This window comes from Chenopodium album, chromosome 14 (genome assembly GCF_948465745.1).
Source record: "Chenopodium album chromosome 14, dcCheAlbu1.1, whole genome shotgun sequence".
In the NCBI taxonomy this organism is placed as follows: Eukaryota; Viridiplantae; Streptophyta; class Magnoliopsida; order Caryophyllales; family Amaranthaceae; genus Chenopodium; species Chenopodium album.
In genome coordinates this window covers 32,836,638-32,857,203 of record NC_137847.1, presented here as the reverse complement: position 1 = coordinate 32,857,203, position 20,566 = coordinate 32,836,638, and the positions used below count along the sequence as shown (strand labels likewise).

General features: G+C 39.7%; 1 non-coding gene across 1 annotated transcript; it reads left to right on the top strand.

The window, feature by feature from the left end:
• Positions 1-18,990: 18,990 nt before the first annotated feature.
• LOC145580381 (small nucleolar RNA R71) lies at positions 18,991-19,096 on the top strand. The gene has a single exon (XR_014099438.1). It is a non-coding gene; the product is annotated as a small nucleolar RNA R71 (small nucleolar RNA).
• The last annotated feature ends 1,470 nt before the right edge of the window (positions 19,097-20,566 follow it).

Sequence of the window (20,566 nt, the reverse complement as noted above, 5' to 3'; positions counted from 1 at the left end):
GCAGGTGTGCTAGGCCGTTGCTGCTGGCGCACCAAGCGCAACGCACCCAGCAGCAGCCAGCTAGCAGCGTGGCGTACTGGGCTGCTTGTGGTAGCACTAGCACAACAGCAGGCCTCAGCCAGCAGCCCGCACTTGTGTGCATGGCTTGCTGGACCGAGGCAGCAGCACACACCCAAGCAGCCTCGGCAAGGCCTAGCCAAGGCACAAGGCCGCCAGCTGGGCGCGCCTTTGTGGCCAAATCTGGGTGCCACGTGGCAGCAGTCGCTTGGGAGGTAATTAGTGTATGTGGCCAGTTATGGGGAGAGTTTGGGGATCAAGTTTAGTCCCCCCCCTTTCCCTTGTGGTCCTTACCTAACCCCTCCTCTAAGTGTGACACTTGTTGATTAATTAGTTGTTGGCTATTTAATTTTATTTTTGATTTAAAAATAAAAGGAGAATGTTGATTTTACCCACTCTCCCACATTAATGGGATAGAGGATTTCACTCATGAGTTTCCCTATAAATACCCAACTTGGGGTATGGGTAAACTTACTTGAGTAAGAGTTAGAAAAGGCAACTCCACTTGAGAGAAAACCTTTAAACTCATAATTACTCGAGTAGTTTGGTCGGACTTGGCTAACCTCCAAGTAATAGACCTAGTCGAGGTCGTGTTACGGGTGGATACCATAGGAGGTTTTCACTCATTGCGAGACTTAAAGCTTTCTCAAGTAAGAGCTCATTAAACGAGTGAAGCACGCTTCAAAGGTAATTTCGTTTTTCCTTAATTCTTGTTAATTATTATTTTTTGATTATATTAATTGTGAGTTTGATCTTGGCTCTGGTTTTATTTTTTCTGCAATGAGTCGGATTCATCAAAACCCAACATCCGGATCCGTAGGGTATGAAAAATGGAGACCCATGTTGTAGACACCTAAAAAGGTCTCCCCAAAACCAAACCCGATGATGAACAACCTTTCACTGCCATTATTGGTCGAGTTGAGTATTTAATCTTGGAATGATTAAATCCATATTCAACCCGATAAATTTCATAAACCAACCCAATTCCTAGCCCATTTTGCTGAACCATAACTTACTTTCCACTTTTTGTGTCTAAATCACAAAACCGAGCTAATCTGATTTTGTGGCCCTATAATTTTGACCCAAATATTATTTGGTTGGATAAGCCTATCAATAAGATTTCCAACGATATATCATAAGCCCATCTCCGATTTTAAACGAAGAAGATATGAGCAAAACACTAAACTCGGCCCAAAACCGACACCCTTTCACTAAAACGACCATATATTAAAATATAAAAAAAATCTGACCTAATTCTATTTGGGTTATAAAGTAGACTTGATAAGCTTTCCAAAGATATATTATATGACTTATTTCAAGTTACGGATCAAACGTTATCATAGTTTTAAAAACGAGTAAAAACTAGATTTGCTGCGTCATGGCATAAATGCCACGCCATGGTGTTTGGTGTTGTGTCACGGCACTGTGTACCATGTCACGGTATTTTGCACCGTGAAACGGTGTTTTTCTAGGGTTTTTTCTTTGCAATGCTTCACTTCTAGGGTTCCTTGCTTCACCCTACGCATTTTCTCTATAAATACTAACCTAATTTCCTCAGTTTCGGGACACAAAAAATCATTCTCTCTTCTTATCTTATACATCAAATTATTCTCTCTTCTCACTTCTATGCTCGAGCCTAATACTAGCCTTCCCTATTCTTTCATAATACTTCCCCTAAGCACTCCATAGAGTCCATACAACACCCGAATTTCTATAGTTAAACCAAGGCGTGAAACATAGAATTAAATGAGGGTTTGGACCAAATCAACTTTACTTTTAATTTAATTTAATTTTAAATTGATTTATATTTTTATTGAATTTATTAACAGTTTATTCATAATGTAGCAATTTAAGGAAACACGGAAAGTGAGCAATTAATCACTTAATTACTCTTATTTTTTTTCTTTATTGCTATTATCATGATTAGGGTTATTATTATGATTTAATTTGACTAACTGTAGGCGTCGTTCGAAGTGCGCCTACGTTAAGCATGTGTGAATATGCTTGACACTCATCTCTTTAGAAAAAAGGAATCCAAACCGAGGTTGATTCGTTGGGTCCTTGAGCTTCAATCTTTTGATCTTGAGATCCGGGATAAAAAAGGTGCGGAAAATGTTGTTGCGGATCATTTGTCTAGACTTGAGGATTTTCAAGTTCAAGATGATGGGTCCCCTATAGAGGACCGGATATTGGATGATTCATTATATGTTATCAATGTGAAGGAGCTCCCTTGGTTTGCCGATTTGGTGAATTTTCTTGCTTGTGGGGAGTTCCCTCCTTCCTTTTCCAACAATCAAAGGAGGAAGCTCAAGAGAGAAGCTAGGCACTATGTTTGGGATGAGCCAATCTTGTACAAAAGAGGTGTGGATGGATTGTTGCGCCGGTGTGTGCCAAATGAGGAAACACCAAATGTTTTGAAGATGTGCCACTCGAATCCTAGTGGTGGTCATATGGGTGTTTCAAGAACGGCCTCTAAGGTGCTTCAATGTGGATTATGGTGGCCTAACCTCTTCAAGAATGCTTGGGAGTATGTCAAAAGTTGTGACCAATGCCAAAGGACCGGGAATATTTCAAGAAGGAATGAGATGCCCCAACAACCAATACTTGAGTTGGAAATATTTGATGTTTGGGGTATAGATTTTATGGGTCCTTTTCCATCTTCTTATGGGAATCAATATATTCTTGTTGCCGTTGATTATGTGTCAAAGTGGGTGGAAGCCATTGCTTCTCCAACTAATGACCATAAAGTGGTGATGAAATTGTTCAAAAAGATAATATTCCCCAGGTTTGGCATCCCCAAAGCAGTTACAAGTGATAATGGCTCCCATTTTGTGCACTATGCTTTCCGGAAGATGTTGAAGAAGCATGGAGTGAACCAAAGATTTGGTCTTCCTTATCACCCTCAAACCAATGGGCAAGTTGAGGTATCAAATCGTCAAATTAAGTTGATTCTTTAGAAGACGGTTGCAAGGAGTAGGAAAGATTGGGCAAATAAGCTAGATGTTGCCTTGTGGGCATATAGAACGGCTTTCAAGACTCCTATTGGTACCACTCCTTATCGCTTGGTTTATGGGAAGTCTTGTCACCTTCCGGTTGAGCTTGAGCACCGCACTCATTGGGCTATTAAGAAGATCAATTTTGATTTGGCTAGTGCGGGTGAGCAACGTTGGTTGGACTTACATGATTTAGAAGAGCTTCGGTTGGATGCGTATGATTGTGCTAGCTTGTATAAAGCTAGAACTAAGGAGGTGCATGATAAGTTCATTGAGAAGAAAGAGTTTGTTCCGGGGGATAAGGTGCTCCTTTTCAATTCCAAAATGAGGCTTTTCCCCGGAAAATTGATGTCTCGTTGGACCGGTCCTTTTGTTGTTCAAGAGGTGTTCTCAAATGGCTCCATTGAAATTTCTCCTTTGGACTTTTCGAGGACTTTTAAGGTTAACGGACATAGGCTCAAGCGGTATTATGATGGAGTATTTGTGGGGGTCATCCATGATATGACTCTCTATAATCCACCTTGAAAGAGGTGGAGGATGTCTAGCTTAAGACTCTAAAATAAGCGCTTCACGGGAGGCAACCCGTGTTTTCTAACTTTTTCTCCTTGTTCTTTTGACTTTTCTTTGTGTTTTATGGTGTTTTTGTGATTTAATCTTGTTGTGTTTGATGTTGTAGGTTGGTTTGAGTTGATTTCCAACAATTTTGATGCCAATTTTGAGGTATATTTGTCCCAATTCTTAAGTTGGAAAAGTGGGTAAGTATGGAGGATGGTGAGTACTTGTGTTTATTTTCATGATTTTCATGTTTTTCACTCTCCAATATGAAGTGTAGCTACTGCCTATATGGTTCCCCATGACCATCATAGGGGGTGTGCGCGCTAGGTGAGGGAGGAAGGAACTCGGAGAAAAAACTCCAGTTTTTGTGCGGGCGCACACCAGCCATGTGCGGCCGCACACGAGCTCTTTGCGGGCGCACCCCTCCCATGTGCGGCCGCACCTAGCTCGTGTACGAAGCTTTGCTTCCCCTCCTCTTTTAAGGTCGATTCCCCTTCACTCTCTCTCTCTCTCCTACTTCATTCTACTTCCTTCATAGATCTATTGGGGTTGCTCATAGTTATTCTTCATCTTCATCATATTATTTTTCATCTTTCTACATCAAATCTCCATAATTCTCACTAGTTTGATACCCAAGTCTTCATTCTACTTCACTAAAGGTAATATTTTCTCACTCCTAGTTTGAAATTTTGGGTATTTTTCAGTTGGAACTTGTTGGTATGATTGTTGGAGATGTTTATGTGTAGTAGTGTTTTTCTTGCTTTAATCTTGTGATTTCCTATCAATTGAGAGTATAATTGCATGTTTTATGTGATAAAGTTTCAATTTTTATACCTCATGAGACTTTTAGCATGATTAGTACTATCCTCACTCTCACCACCATTACTACCACTACTTGTTCTAATGTTGATGACTATGGAAATAATGATGTTGGTTTTGTGAAATTTAATTATGATGATGATATTATTTGAGCATATTATGAATTTTAGCATGAATTTTGTTGGATTTTCATATGATTAGTTTTAGGGTATTTTGTTGATGTTGATGGTGATAATGGAGATAATGGTTTGTTGGTAATATAGTATATTGTTGCTTCTATTAATTGTGATTTGAGGTAATACTTGTGTCAATTGTGATGCTTTGATTATGCATTATTCAACTCTATTGAATTTTTGCTTAACTCTTTGAGTATTGTACACTTTATTTTTCCCCATATTCATGATTGATTTTTGGCATGCTATTCCTATTTTTGAAGCCATTCTCTTTGTCCATTATTTTGTAGATGGGTGGTTCAAGGCAAGCAAAACGTACTAAGGTTACAATTCAAGAGGAACCATTGATCCACCTTCTACAATCAAGGAAACATACGGCATCAAGTTTAAGGTCCAAAAGCATTGGGACCGATTCGAGAGTCTATCACCGAGGAAATTATATTCTACGAGATTTTATGATCATGATACCACCACTCTTCTAGGGTTCGACGATGATGTCCGAATGTTAGCACGGAATTTGGGCCTTGAGCAATTCATCGATCTTAGTGCTCCCACATTTGCAAGGCTCACATATGAATTTCTATCATCTCTCGATGTGCATAAGAGTGGCAACGACAACGAATATCCAACACTATCTTTCCAAGTGTTCAATGAGGATTATACTATTCCCCTCTCATTCCTCAACAAGATGTTCCATTTCCCGGAGCCGATCGAGGGTGTGCCTTTGATTTATCCGGCTTATGAAACTCTTCATCACGACCATAAGTACGACGAAGATGATTGGTGGGATAGCATTTCTAATGAAGACGCTTATTGTGCTCAATCCTCAAAGTCGGCCTCAATAGTCCATGGTGCAATGCGCTATTTTAGCCACATCCTTACTTATGCATTTTTCTCCAAGGAATCTCTTGTAGCCATGTCTCAAGAACAATTAAGTTGGTTATGGTTGGCAAGTGAACCCACGGATGATGAAGTGGAGGTGATCGACTTTGCAAGGCACTTTCTCGACCGTTTCATCGACATTAGGGATGGTTTCTTTCTCTCGGGGAGCATACAAATAGGGGGTATGATTACCATCATTGTGTTGTCACTTAACAAAAAGTATGCATCCAAAATTGGGAATCTTAAGGAGATTAGGGACCCAAGAGAGAAGTCTTCATCTTGCTTGTTGGGCACGTTTGCCTTGATCAACCAAAAGTTCATTAAGCGCACCATCATGGATGATTTGTTCATTTGGAAAGTGTCAAGGACTACCGATTGGTGCCTTATCCCCTACGAAGGATCTATGGTGAGGGACAAAAATTCACCCTACCCTTGGAAGCCGCCCAAGAGAGATATTCCAAGTTCTTTTCGTCGAGTTTCCATGCCTCCTTCGGGAAATGCTCATCCAAGTTCTAAGGCCTCATCATCTAAGGGAGGTAACCCTAGTACTTCTTCTACTACTCCTCTTTCTCCTTCATCTCCTTCCTTGCATGACTTGTCTAGCTTGCATGAAAAGATTGATGCCCTTACTTTTGCCTTGTCTTCTTCCTCTTCTATGGGGAATGGTTGTTTGGAGGGTAGCTATGATTATCATGCCAGGAGGGTATATGATTATCATGTTTCTAGGGGGGACATTGAGCCTTATGTGAACTACCCGTACCTCCCGGTCTAAGAGGGCCCTATCCCACAGTGGGAGCTTTATGACAAGGCGGTGGGGCCCCGTCTCTGCTAGCCCTATTGGGAGGGCCCACATGTGGCACATAGTGCCATTCGTGGGACCTCTAGAGGGGATTATGATTACAAGAGGCCGGGAGGGTGTGACTGGACTTATGATCCAGCTAACCCTGCTCCTTTCCCTTCCCCTGAGACTGAGGGGAGGTGGGGTCGTTCGGGCCCACCTGTTTTGGATGATTGGTCTGAGTATTTTGCTGCTGATGCCCTTAAGAGGTTAGGTAGGGCTAATGGTACGGAGGTTGTTTCCATGGGTGGGGGGAGCTCTAGTTCTACCCCCTACTTTAGTGTTGAGTGAGCCATGTTGGCTACCCCTCTCCGTTTGCATGTTTTATGATTGTGTTTCCTGTTTGCCCTATGGTTGGGTTTAGCTTGGGGGAGGGGTAGCTCATTTCTAGCTTGGGGGAGTTGGTTTAGGTTGGTTGTGGTTTGCATGTCCTCCTCCTTGCTTGTGGTTCAATTAGCATTATTCCTTCTTAGCCTCCATGTCCTTTTTCTGATCTGATGTCTCTGTGATGTTTTCTCTGCTGATTTCTCTGAGATGACTTACTCTGATTCCCTTTCTATCTGCTCTGCTGTTATTCTGCCGATTCTTGTTGATGATGATGTTTCCTGATGTTTCACTGTCTCTGGTATATATTTTTCATTTACTGTCGTTATGTTGCCGAATTTTTGCCTGATTTCATTTGGAAGTCACTGACAATTTTCTTTGTATATATAGATTCTTTTATTTTCTTTTTCTCATTTGGTTTCTTGAAGAAGCTTCTGTTTATGGAATGCGACGAGGTGGTTTCTACTTGCTTCGTTTATTTTTGCTAAGCTTGGAAGCCCGGTGAGACCTTTCTTATTTTTCTCTTTATTTTTCTTGGTTGCATAGAATAAGATTAGTTTAGGGGAAGTTGAATGGTTCGAGGATGGATGCTTTTTAACACGTAATGTGTTTGGGATCGATGACGTTGATGTCGATCGATCACTTGTTTGTCGATTGGGATTTTTATGTGTTTAACTTGCTTTCTAGTCCATTGCATGCTATTTCTCCTATATTTCCTTTTCTATGTCTTTATTTCCTTTCTTTTATTTTCTTTTATTTTCCTTTTCTTTTACTTTCCTTTATTTTTCTTTTTATTTTTGATGTGATTTTGAGGCTTTATTTTTCATTTTTCTTATGAAATGAACTTTGTACATTGGTCTTGTCTTTTGCATGATTTTCTTCCTAGGTTGTAAAGGTATGCACGGTTTGAGACTATGTTCGGTTGAGTCTAGGATAGGTGTATGCTAGGGTAGTTGGTTTGAACTAGGAGGATCATGAAGCCGGATTCTACTTGTTTGTGGCATGTTGGTAGTTGCTCCCTATAGTCAATTTGACACCATTAGTGAGTTTTTGCCACATCCTTGTGAGGTTACTTGTTTTTCAAGCCTTCAACATTTCTTGTATGAGCGGCGTGGATCCTTGACTATGCAAACCTAATCTAATAAAGCTTGATGTATGATTCTCAAACCCGAGATCGAACTATCTAGGAAGGACAAAGGCACATTTTTCGGGGTGGTGTTTTTCATTTTTGATATATTTTGTTATTTTCTTTATTTTTGGGTTTACATTTGCCTTGTTGCAACCATTTGAGCCTTATCCCTTCTTTTCAAGCCACATCTTTAGTTATTCGACCTTTTGTTTCATTTTCTTCTAATCTTGGTTTTTATGAAGCAAATTGATCATTTGTGGTGGAGTTTGTGGTGAATGAAGTTGGAATTTTTGTTTTTTTGTATGCAAGTTTGTGATATCAATTTCTTTGTGAATAAGGGCAAATATTTGAGAAAAGCCGTCCTACTTCATAACAGGCATGGACTAATAAAGTTGCATTTAGAAAGAGCCGTCTGAATTAAGTAAAAGGCAAGGACATTGTAAATTCTAAAAAAAAAAAATTAAAAAGTGAATAAATTCAAAAATATTTTGATGTATTCTTTTCTCCTTCTAAGCATTGAGAACAATGCTTCATTTTATCTTGGGGGAGAAGCGTGTAAGCCTTTTTTTTGTATATATTTCTTTGTGAGTATAGCTTCAAGTAAGCTTGGGGGTGTTGTTTTTGTTTGGTGATAACTTAGTTTTGGTGTAAAGAAATGCGCAATCTTTGCTTCACTATTAGGAAAACCACCAGATTTTAAATTTTAGCCTACCTTCACCCTTATTGCCTTACGTTACAACCTTGGGGAAAGACCTTTCGACCTAGATAGTTGAGTCACTATTCGGGGGAGGGCATCATGGGTCATGGCCTAAGGAAAGAGGATGCATAGTCAAGATTGTCGAGTAGCCTAAAAATAATTCTTTTTCCGGTTCCTTCGAGGAATCATTGGGACACTCACTAAGGGGAGATTTGAGACTAGTGGGGAGAACGCGGCAAGATTGTTTGGGATGAACGTGGATTGTGATAACTAGTTCCTATGCCTAGCATACCCTATGTTTCAATCAACCTTAGATATCTTGAAAAGTGCATACCTTAACTACTTGAGAAAGATTGTCATTCATTTGCATTATAGTCTTCATGTTAGTTCATTTCGCAAAGGTTTGTTTTCATTTTATTTTCCTTCCTTTTTATGGTTTGCCTCATTGATGTTTGGTGGAGAGTTATGGGTCAAACTCTTAGGACACCCTTACGAGACCTCACTCGTCCTCATAGGCGACTTTGGGGTTTAAAGGGCTTGTTGTAGCTAAAAGCAACCGTGATTCCTACGACAGTGAGTCTTAGTGTATATTCTTATCTTGAGTCTTTCTTTTTCATTTTCAATAAAATTTTCATCCTTTATCTCTCTTGCTTTGTTTTGCTCGAGGACGAGCAAAAGTTTAGCTTGGGGGAATTTGATGAGTGACATTTATGGCACTCATTTGGTCCCTTTTTGGATGAATTTTATTTCATTTTATTACTCTTTTCTTTAGTTTTCCTTAGTTTTATTCTAGTTTTCTTCATTTTATGCTTTTTGTAGTTAGTTTCTCTATTTTATGTATTTTCTAGTTTACTTGCTATTTTTTTCCCCTTTTACTTGCTTTTTATCCTTTGATTGTAGGTTGTGAATGATTGTCCAAGGATTCCCAAGCCTCCTCTCCATGGTTTTTCATTGATTTTCATGCCTAAAGCTTGTGCAAGAAGTTTCAAGTCAAAGGGGGGTCCAAGGAGCATTCTTCAAGGTCTTGTATATGCCTTCTTCATGGTTTATTTCCTTCAAGAAATTCAAGAAAGTTCCTGCCTACCTTGTCCTCCATCACCATCATCTAGGATGTGTGCACCGCATGAGCTAGGACGAAGAAGAAGAGAAGGAGGCTGCAGCTTTGTGCGGGCGCACTCGAGGAGTGTGCGGCCGCACATCTGTCGAGTGCGGCCGCACACCTGGTGCGTGCGGGCGCACCTATCTGGGTGTGTTCCCGTGCGCGCCACTCTCTCTCCTCCAAGCTCCCGCACGGCGTGGGTCTACTTTTGGACGTCAATCCTAACTTCCTCTTTGTATTGATAGTTATTTCTTTCCTTGTATAGAGAGAGAATTAGATCTTGATTGGAGAGATTTTAGATTAGATTAGATTTTAGAGAGAGAAAAACACTAGTTCTTAGCATTTTTAGAGAGAGAAAATGTGGGTTTGATGATTGATAATTGAAGATTGCTACAATTGATTGGATTTCTATCAAGTTTGTAAGGATTCTTTACTCTTTAATGCAATTTAATGTTTGATTTCATTAGTATTGTTGTTTGATTTGGTTAATTGATAGTTTGATTGATTTTGATTAAATTTGTTGGTTTCAATTTGATTTCAATTGATGAATTTGGGAATGATGATTAGTTTAGCTTTGATTTTGATGTTCTTCATGGATTGTGAGTAGTTTATTTGCTAGGGTAGTGGTGAAGCACGTATTGATGATGAATTGAGATTAATTTGGGTGAAATTGATTGAGTTGATAATGTGATTAAATTGGTTGATTGATTTTGTGCATGTGTGTGCTTGATTAGGCTTGATCACCCTTGTTATTCACACTAGATTGCATTGTGAGTTCACATTGATACGGACCATTGATTTGTGGCTTGCATTTACTCGATTGAGATATCTTGTGATGTTCCCTAGCTAGTGTTTGATGTAGTTGACGCTAATTAGACCTCTAGGAGAATAGCTTGATGTACTCTCTTGGTTGCACTTTCGGTTTTCCTTCACATTGCTTGACTTGATTGGTTGATTCCCCAAGTTGATTGAACTTCATTGTTGATGCATGTGGATCCATTCCCCTAGAGCCTTTACATTTGATTAGTTCAAGCTTTTTGCATTACCTAGCTTAGCTCTAGTTTCTACCATAAACCCCTACTAGACTTCGGAATAGCTTGACTTAGGCATTGTGCATTCGACCTCCATTCCTTTGGGTTCGACCTTGACTTACCACTACACTTTATAGGGGTTAGTTGAGTTACAAATTTAGTTTGATTGGGTGGGGTGGTAGCCCAACGACCTACCGTTCTCATCCCATCAAAATAATTCCCCCAAGCTAAACTTTTGCTTGTCCTCGAGCAAAACAAAGCAAGAAAGATAAAGGATGAAAATTTTATTTGAAAAAGAAAAATACTCAAGATAAGAATATACACTAAGACTCACTGTCGTAGGAATCACGGTTGCTTTTAGCTACAACAAGCCCTTTAAACCCCAAAGTCGCCTATGAGGACGAGTGAGGTCTCGTAAGGGTATCCTAAGAGTTTGACCCATAACTCTCCACCAAACATCAATGAGGCAAACCATAAAAAGGAAGGAAAATAAAATGAAAACAAACCTTTGCGAAATGAACTAACATAAAGACTATAATGCAAATGAATGACAATCTTTCTCAAGTAGTTAAGGTATGCACTTTTCAAGATATCTAAGGTTGATTGAAACATAGGGTATGCTAGGCATAGGAACTAGTCATCACAATCCACGTTCATCCCAAACAATCTTACTGTGTTCTCCCCACTAGTCTCAAATCTCCCCTTAGTAAGAGTCCCAATGATTCCTCGAAGGAACCGGAAAAAGAATTATTTTTAGGCTACTCGACAATCTTGACTATGCATCCCCTTTCCTTAGGCAATGACCCATGATGCCCTCCCCCGAATAGTGACTCAACTATCTAGGTCAAAAGGTCTTTCCCAAAGGTTGTAACGTAAGGCATAAAGGGTGAAGGTAGGCTAAAATTTAAAATTTGGTGATTTTCCTAAAGAGTGAAGCAAAAGGGTGATCAATCCTTAACACCACAATCAAGAAATTACCAAACAAAAACAACACCCCCAAGCTTACTTGAAGCTATACTCACAAAAATATATACAAAAAGCGTACACGCTTCTCCCCCAAGCTAAAATGAATCATTGTCCTCAATGCTTAGAAGGAGAAAAGAATACATCAAAATAGTTTTGAATTTTTCACTTTTTCAATTTTTTTTTTTTTGTTTTTTTTTTTTTTTTTTTGTTATTCTTTATGAATATGCAATGTCCTTGCCTTTTACTTAATTCGGATGGCTTTTTCACAAATATTTGCCATTGTTCACAAAGAAAATGATATCACAAACTTGCATTCATAGAAACTAAAATTCCAACTTATCCACCACAAACACCATCTCAAATGATCATATTGCTTCACAAAAACCAAGAAAAGTAGAAAATGAAACAAAAGGTCAAATGACTAAAGATGTGGCTTGGAAAGAAGGGATAAGGCTCAAATGGTTGCAAGAAGGCAAATGTAAACCCAAAAATAAAGAAAATAACAAAATATAACAAAAATGAAAAACACCACCCCGAAAAATGTGCCTTTGTCCTTCCTAGATAGTTCGGTCTCGGGTTTGAGAATCATACATCAAGCTTTATTAGATTAGGTTTGCATAGTCAAGGATCCACGCCGCTCATACAAGAAATGTTGAAGGCTTGAAAAACAAGTAACCTCACAAGGATGTGGCAAAAACTCACTAATGGTGTCAAATTGACTATAGGGAGAAACTACCAACATGCCACAAACAAGTAGAATCCGGCTTCATGATCCTCCTAGTTCAAACCAACTACCCTAGCATACACCTATCCTAGAGTCAACCGAACATAGTCTCAAACCGTGCATACCTTTACAACCTAGGAAGAAAATCATGCAAAAGACAAGTCCAATGTACAAAGTTCATTTCATAAGAAAAGTGAAAAATAAAGCCTCAAAATCATATCAAAAATGAAAAGAAAAAAAATAAAGGAAAGTAAAAGAAAAAGTAAAATAAAAGAAAATAAAAGAAAAGAAATGGAGACATAGAAAAGGAAATATAGGAGAAATAACATGCAATGGACTAGAAAGCAAGTTAAACACATAAAAATCCCAATCGACAAACAAGTGATCCATCGACATCAACGTCATCGATCCCAAACACATTACGTGTTAACAAGCATTCATCCTCGAACCATTCAACTTCCCCTAAACTAATCCTATTCTATGCAACCAAGGAAAATAAAAAGAAAAATAAGAAAGGTCTCACCGGGCTTCCAAGCTTAGCAAAAATAAACGAAGCAAGTAGAAACCACCCCGTCGCATTCCATATCCAAAAGCTCTTCAAGGAACCAAGTGAGAAAAAGAAATAAAGAAACTATGAACAAAGAAAATGGTTAGTAACTTCAAAACAAAGAAAAGAAAACAACAAATTAAAGGAAACTAATCTAAACAAAAAGTATATACAACCAAAGGAAATAAAAGCTAAACTAATCAAATAATAGAAAGAATAAAAGAAATGAAACTAAGAAAGCAAGAAAGTCTAAACTAACTAAAGAACTACACTAAACTACAAGATTTGGATTCAAGGGATTTGGATCAAAGGGTTTTGGATTGAAGGGATTTGGATATTAGGGATCAACAACAACAACATCTCAAACAAAGCATCATCACAAACAACAAGCATCCAAACAAATAGGGCAAGCAAGCTACAAGGAAGGTAGCCTAGAGATCAATAAAATGAGGAAATCAAACAAGAGGAATAAAAATAAGCATGCAAACAACTAAGGTATGTACACAACAAAAAAATTGGTCACCGAGCAAATTATTAGTTCCCCCAAGCTAGATAAAAATACATCTCAACATCCCAAGCAAAACAAAACATGCATAAAAAATGTAAGGGATGGAGGCAAAAAGCACGAAAAGCAAAACGGAACTAATAACTACTACCATCACCACCACCACTACCACTCGGCCCGGCCCCATTGGGGTCGTTGTTGCGCTCGGGGTCATCGAAGGGATGAGGGTAAGGCTCCCATCCTCCGGTGTACCCCTCGGGCCACCCATAATGCCCCTTGAAAAGATCTTGTTGCCAAGAAGCAAGAGGGGTGAAGTTATCGGGCAAAGTGAGTTCGAAGGGGTGGTTGGGATGGACATGGGGGTAATTAGGATCACCCCTATAGTCACTACCACCCGGAGCCTTGTAATCATAGTTACCGTGCTCATCCGGATAGTAGCGACGCTCGGTATCGGGGTTGGAAGGCCCTGACCAATATGGATGCCCATACGAAGGTAGAGGACCTTGTTGGGGCGGGAAATACGGATAGTTAACCGGGGGAGTAATGTTCCCACGGTTAACTTTCGCATCATAAATTAGTTGTTGTTGAGCAAACATACCTTGATGCATTTCTTGAATACCTCTTAATTGTTCATAGATAGCCCCAAAGTCTTGATCATACATGTCATCCACGTGGATTTTCAATCCACTCATTTTCTCACTAAGAGCCCTCAAATCGGCATTGGCATAAGCATGTTGCCCTTGTTCTTGTTCTTGAGGAGCTTGTTGTTGTGGAAATTGTTGTTGTTGTTCTTCTTCTTCATCATCTTCCTCATCCTCATCGGAGTCGAAGTTAGGACGCCGAAAGGACTTGGGGACATGCCACACATTGTTGGCGATCTGGGCCAAAGAAGTCAAGCCGGGGTAAGGCAAATAGCACCAATGCTCATTGCCCCTTAGCCATTCATATCTCCCTTCACTATAGCCCTTGGAGATGAATTGGATTTGACCCAATTGTTGCATGTCAAGGTAGAGGGAGTTGCTATCCCCAATCTCCTTACAAAATGGGAGATATGCATCAAGGCGAAGGTGAGTTAAGAGCCTAGTCACCATGCCCCCGCATGGGATCTCTCCCGAACTCCGGCCACGAAGGTCCACACAATATTGGGAAAAGATATACCCCAAGTTCAACCGGCCCACATACTCCGGGCGGGTAGAAAACCACAAGACCTTGAGCTCCAACTTGCTCAATTTCCCTAACTCATGTTTAGGGAACACCACATAGCCCAAAAGACGGTGCACAACCCTAAGGCAAGGTTGGTACACCGATGAAATCTTAGCCTTGTTGGTGATAAACTCGTTACCACCCGAGATGTCTTCCCACCATGAGTTGTGATCGTACTCCGGGAAGATATAGGGTTCAACGTTCAAAATATCCCCATGGGGATCAAAGTCCAATGCCGCGTTGAACTATTCCAAGGAATGATCGAAGATATGGTTGAACAATTGGAATCGCACCCGATATACCCCTCCTACGGGTACAAGCTCCAAGGTAGCCAAGAATTCCAATGTAGGCTCCTTGTAGGTGCGATAGGCATCGGTGATGAAAGACCCAACCGAAGGTTTAAGAGCAACGACCGCACATCATCATCAATCCCCAATTTTACCATGTCGGGTTGGAAATAATGGCGGGTTTGTTTGAGGGTTCTCTCTTCCTTCAACTGTTGGTAGAAGGTCTTTTGTTTGTCGGTGAAATTTTTCTTTTTGGGTAGAGAGGTTGGAGGTCGTGTTTGAGAGGAAGAGGGGTTGGAAGTACTTGGCCTAGAAGATGTACTCGGCCTTGAGGAGGTACTTGGGCGAGGCTCATCGATGCTAACATCGGTTTTTATTTTCTTGGTGAGTTTCTTGAAGTATTTAGACATGTTTAAGAGTTTGAGAAAGGTCACCAACAATGAACAATGAGCAAAACCAATGAACCAAGAATACCACACCCAAATTGACCTCTTACTACCAAAATCACCAAACTCCAATTTCACACTTCCTTTCAATCAAAACCAATTCCAAACCAATCAACAACACCAATAATCCAAGAAAAACTCCTTTCAACAATTCAAGAACAACCACAAGACCAATACCAACAATCACAACATACTACCCATATTCCAAAAATCCAACTCACAAGATATCAACCAAAAATGATGAGAATCACTACAAAATCAACAAACAATACAATGTTATGCAAAATCAATCAATAAACATCACCAAATCACAACCAATATCAAGATCAAGCATCAAAAATCACAAAACCAATACTACACTATTCATGCTCATACAATTTTTCAATCTATGCAAAATTATGATATATTTGGAAAAATTAAAGCAAGGATTAGTGATTATACCATAAAAGAAGCAAGATTAACCAACTTAGAGCAAGCAATTTCGACTCCTTACAAAAGCCCCAGTTTTCGGCCAACAAGAGTAGGAGAGAGAGTGAGTGAAATTTGGGTCAATTTGTGAGGAATTTAAAGTGTAGGAAGGTTTGTGAGTGATTTTGAGTGAAAATGGAGTGATTTTAGTGAGGATTTGAGAGATTTTTGATGGTGAATAAGGGGGTTAGAGGTGCGCACAAGAGGGTTTGGAGGAGGGTTATGCGTGAGGAAGATCGATAAGGGGAAGTGATGAAATGAAGGGAAGAAGGAGGAGGAAGAAGATATATTACACGTCCAGCTATGTGCGGCCGCACAAAACTGGTGTGCGCCCGCACACGCAGGCTGTGCGCCGGCACAAGCCTCGTGTGCGGCCGCACACCCCTGTGCGTCTCCAAATCTTCCTTTTTCTCATATTTTTGATACTTACTGCCTATTTGGGTGCGCACATGAATCATGATGGTGATGAGGAACAACATAGGCAGTAGCTAAAATCATTTTCAAAGACCTCAAAGTTGAAAATTCATGTGCTCACCACAAAAATTCACTAAGTATCAAATTCCTCCAACTTTTAAAACATGGATTTCCTATCTTACCTCTCTAAAATTCCTACCCTTTTTACCTCAAATTTCGATTAGAATCGAACAAAATATTGTTTGTGCCACGAACACCTTCCATTCACCATGCATTCTTGTAGAATTCCAATCCCGCAAAAGTCATCCTAAAAATTCAATCAAGTAGAAAAGTGAAAGAAAAGACAAAGTAATAAAAGAAACCAAAAATAAGAAAATTCAAAAATCAAAAGGAAAAGTTAGAAACTCCGGGTTGCCTCCCGGGAAGCGCTTGCTTAAGGTCCTAAGCTCGACCCTTCCTCCAAATCATGGAGGGTCAAAGAACACCACCTTCTTCAAGGTAGTTGATGGAGCAAAATCTTCTTCAATTTTGAGCAACTTCTCATCGTTGCTTAATGAAACCTTCACAAAATTCTTTTCAAATTCTTCCTTCTCTTTTCTCAATTTCTTTCTTTTTCCTGATTTCTTCGAGTCACGGGCTTTTTTCTTCGGCTTGACTTCAACATCCTTAACCATGGAAGCTGTCTCTTCATCTTGAGAATTAAGCTTGAACCAATTTGAAATCTCAATTTCTTTTTCATCCCTTAGCTTTGGAATTACACTTTCTTCTTCACTAACATCATCAAAACTTGCACAAACATCATCGACAATCTCAAAAGTATTGTTAGTAGAAGAATCAACCATGTGCATCATCAATGGAACGAGAAAGACTAGCACATGCTATATCTTGCACACAAGATAAGGACTCATGCATTGGCTTCAACTTAAAACTTTCTTCTAATTTTCCACATCTCAAAGTGATTCGGCCTCCCTTCACATCTATTAAGGCTCCCGAGGTGGCTAAGAAAGGTCTCCCTAGAATGATTGGAATATGCTCATCTTCCTCAATCTCCAAAACAACAAAATCCACGGGAAAGACAAACTCTCCAATCTTTAGAGGGACATCATCAATTCTCCCCTTAGGAAGCTTAATAGAGCGATCGGCCAATTGAAGTGTTATATTAGATGGTTGAAGCTCACCTAGCTCAAGCCTCTTGAAAACCGAAAAGGGCATAATACTCACACTAGCCCCTAGGTCACACAAAGCACTCTCAAAAACCATCTTTTTGATTTGGCAAGGGATTGAAAAATTCCCCGAATCTTCCATTTTCTCCGGAAGCTCACCATGGACAAGAGCACTAAAACACTTCCCTCCTTCCACCGAACTACCCTCATCAAAATTTTCCTTCTCCTCTAGTATCTCCTTAAGAAACTTGGAGTACTTAGGCATATCGGGAATTGGCTCGGTAGAGGGTGTGGAATCATGGACTTCCTTAAGAACTTCAAGGAACTTCCCAAATTGCTCATCCATTTTGAATCTCAAGTATTTTTGGGGGTATGGTAGATCGGGAAATCTCTCTACCTCACTCATCTTTTCAACAACACTTTCTTCTTTTTCCTCAACCTCACAATAAATTTCCTTAGACTCAACCCTCTCATCTTCATTCTCCATAGAACCACTCTCATCTTCTCCCTCTTTTGAACAAGAAACTCCCTCACTAAAGTCATTTCCTCCACTAGTGGCAATAGAGTACACGAGTTTCTTTGGTTCAACACCTTGGGAAGGCAAAGGTGAAGGACTAGCATAATCCTTAATAGTGCTTGCTAATTGGGTTATTTGAGTCTCAAGCATCTTATTATGAGTCATCATCTCATTGAATTTCTTATCACTAACCGCCATATAGGTGTTAATGATCTTGGTTTGATTATCAATCAATTCCTCCAAAGTGGTCCTAGGAGAAGAAGGTTGTGAATAGGAATTTTCACCTTGAGTCTTTGAAACAAATCCGGGAGGGGGACCTCTTTGAGCATTGTTTTGAAAATTTCCCCTTCCTTGATTGTTCCAATTACCCCTATTTAGATTTTGACCATAACCTTGATTATGGTTACCACCACCTTGACTATGGTTACCATTACCTTGGTTATGATTTCCATAACTTTGGTTTTGATTACCATAATTTTGGCTTTGATTTTGGCCACTATAACCTTGGTTATGGTTACCACGAGAACCTTGATTCCCTTGGTTCCTATAACCACCACCATGATTATAGTTGTCAAAATTGCCTTGGTTTTGGTAATTCCTATTCCATTGGCCTCTTTGATTATCAAACCTTTGGACATTGTTGTTTGACACAAAATTCACATGCTCACACTCATTGTTGTCAAATTCATCAACACATTCATTGTTGCAATTGCTAGAATCATGGTCATATGATCCACATACATCACAAAACAAACATCCCATAGGCATATTATGTGAAGTAGAAGGAGTTTGAGAGTTAGAAGAAGTACCTCTCCCCTTAATTTGGGAGGGAAGATTTGAAGCTTGAGAAGAGGAAGAAACACTTTCCAACTTGGCCTTGATTGCCGTCATCTCCTTTCCCAAGTTTGTCATTTGAGAGGAAAGATTGTTGATGGCATTGAGATGGTCCACCGAGTACAACGAAGATTGCTTGCTTGAAGAATCTCTTTCCCCATCTTGCCAATCTCTATAGTAAGTCACCACATCCTCTATTATGTCCACAACTTCTTCTTCGGTTTTGTTCATGATTGGACCACCGGCCCCTCCATCAAGACATGCCTTGCCTTGAGGACTCAAACCACCATAGAAGATTTGGATCAATTGATATGTTGGAATTCCGTGGTGAGGACATTCTCTTTGGTACTCCTTGAATCTTTCCCATGCTTCATAAAGACTCTCATTTGGCTTTTGCTTGAACCCTTGAATTAAAGCCCTTGCCTCCGCCGTTTTCTTTTGAGGATAGAAACGGGACAAGAAAGCTTTAGTGACATCATCCCACGTTCTCAATGAATTGGGCTTCACCTCTTTGTCTAGCCATTCCAAAGACCTTCCTATGAGGGAGAAAGGGAACAACTTAAGGCGGATAAATTCTTGAGACACTCCATTAACCTTGATTGTGTTACAATATTTTTCAAACTCCTTAAGATGGTTCAATGGGCTCTCGTTCTTTGCCCCACTATATTGTCTCCTCTCAATTAGGGTGATCATTGCCGGCCTAATTTCAAAATCGTTTGCCGGTGTTGTAGGTGGAGCTATGCCGCTCTCGAACCTATATGCACCGGGCACTCCCAATTCTTTCAAGGCAACTCTTGGTTGTTCTCCCATGACTTGGTCTTGTTCAATCTCTTCTTCGCTTGAGGAACTATAATCCAATGTCTTGTTTGCTACTCTCCTCCTTGAGAGAGTTCTTTCAATCTCCGGATCAAAGGGAACAAATGAACGATCTCGGGACCTATGCATACAAAACTCAAAGAAAATATAAGTAGCACGGCTACAAGTGTAGCCTAAAGTGTAAAATCTTTTTGTATTTTGCAAATAAAGTGAAATAGACTCAACAGCAACATGCACTCAAAGCACCATTCCCCGGCAACGGCGCCATTTTGATGGGATGAAGAACGGTAGGTCGTTGGGCTACCACCCCACCCAATCAAACAAAATTTGTAACTCAACAAACCCCTATTAAGTGTAGTGGTAAGTCAAGGTCGAACCCAAGGGAATGGAGGTCGAATGCACAATGCCTAAGTCAAGCTATTCCGAAGTCAAATAAAGGGGTTTATGAAGGAAACTAGAGCTAGGGCTAAATGATGCAAGAACTTGTATGAAATCAATCTAAAAGACACTAGGGCAATGGATCCACATGTAATTGTTATGGAAAATGGTAATTTGAGATGTCAAACCGACTAAGTCAAGTGATATGAAGGAAGATCAATCATGTATCCAAAAGAGCATACCAAGTAAGTTCACCTAGAGGTCTAACTAGCGTCAACTACGCTAAACACTACCTAGGGAACGTCACAAAGCACCTCAATCGTGAAATTGCAAGTTACTAATCAATGGTCCGTATCATAGAAAGCTCACAATGCAATCTAGTGCAATAATCAAAGATGGCCAAACTTCAATCAATCACACACATGCACATGAATTATCAACCAAATTTAATCATATCATCAACTCCATCAATTATCCCCAAATTACTCTAATCCATCACTCAAACATGCTGCACCATTTCCCTAGCTAGAAAACTACTCACTAGCCATGGAAATCAAGATCAAAACTACACTAATCATCAATTTCATCATCAACATAATTGAAATCAAAGATCAAAACAACAATCAATCAAAAAATCAATAAAACTTCAATCAATCAACAATAACATGGAAAACAAATGAAATCAACTAGAATCAAACTTG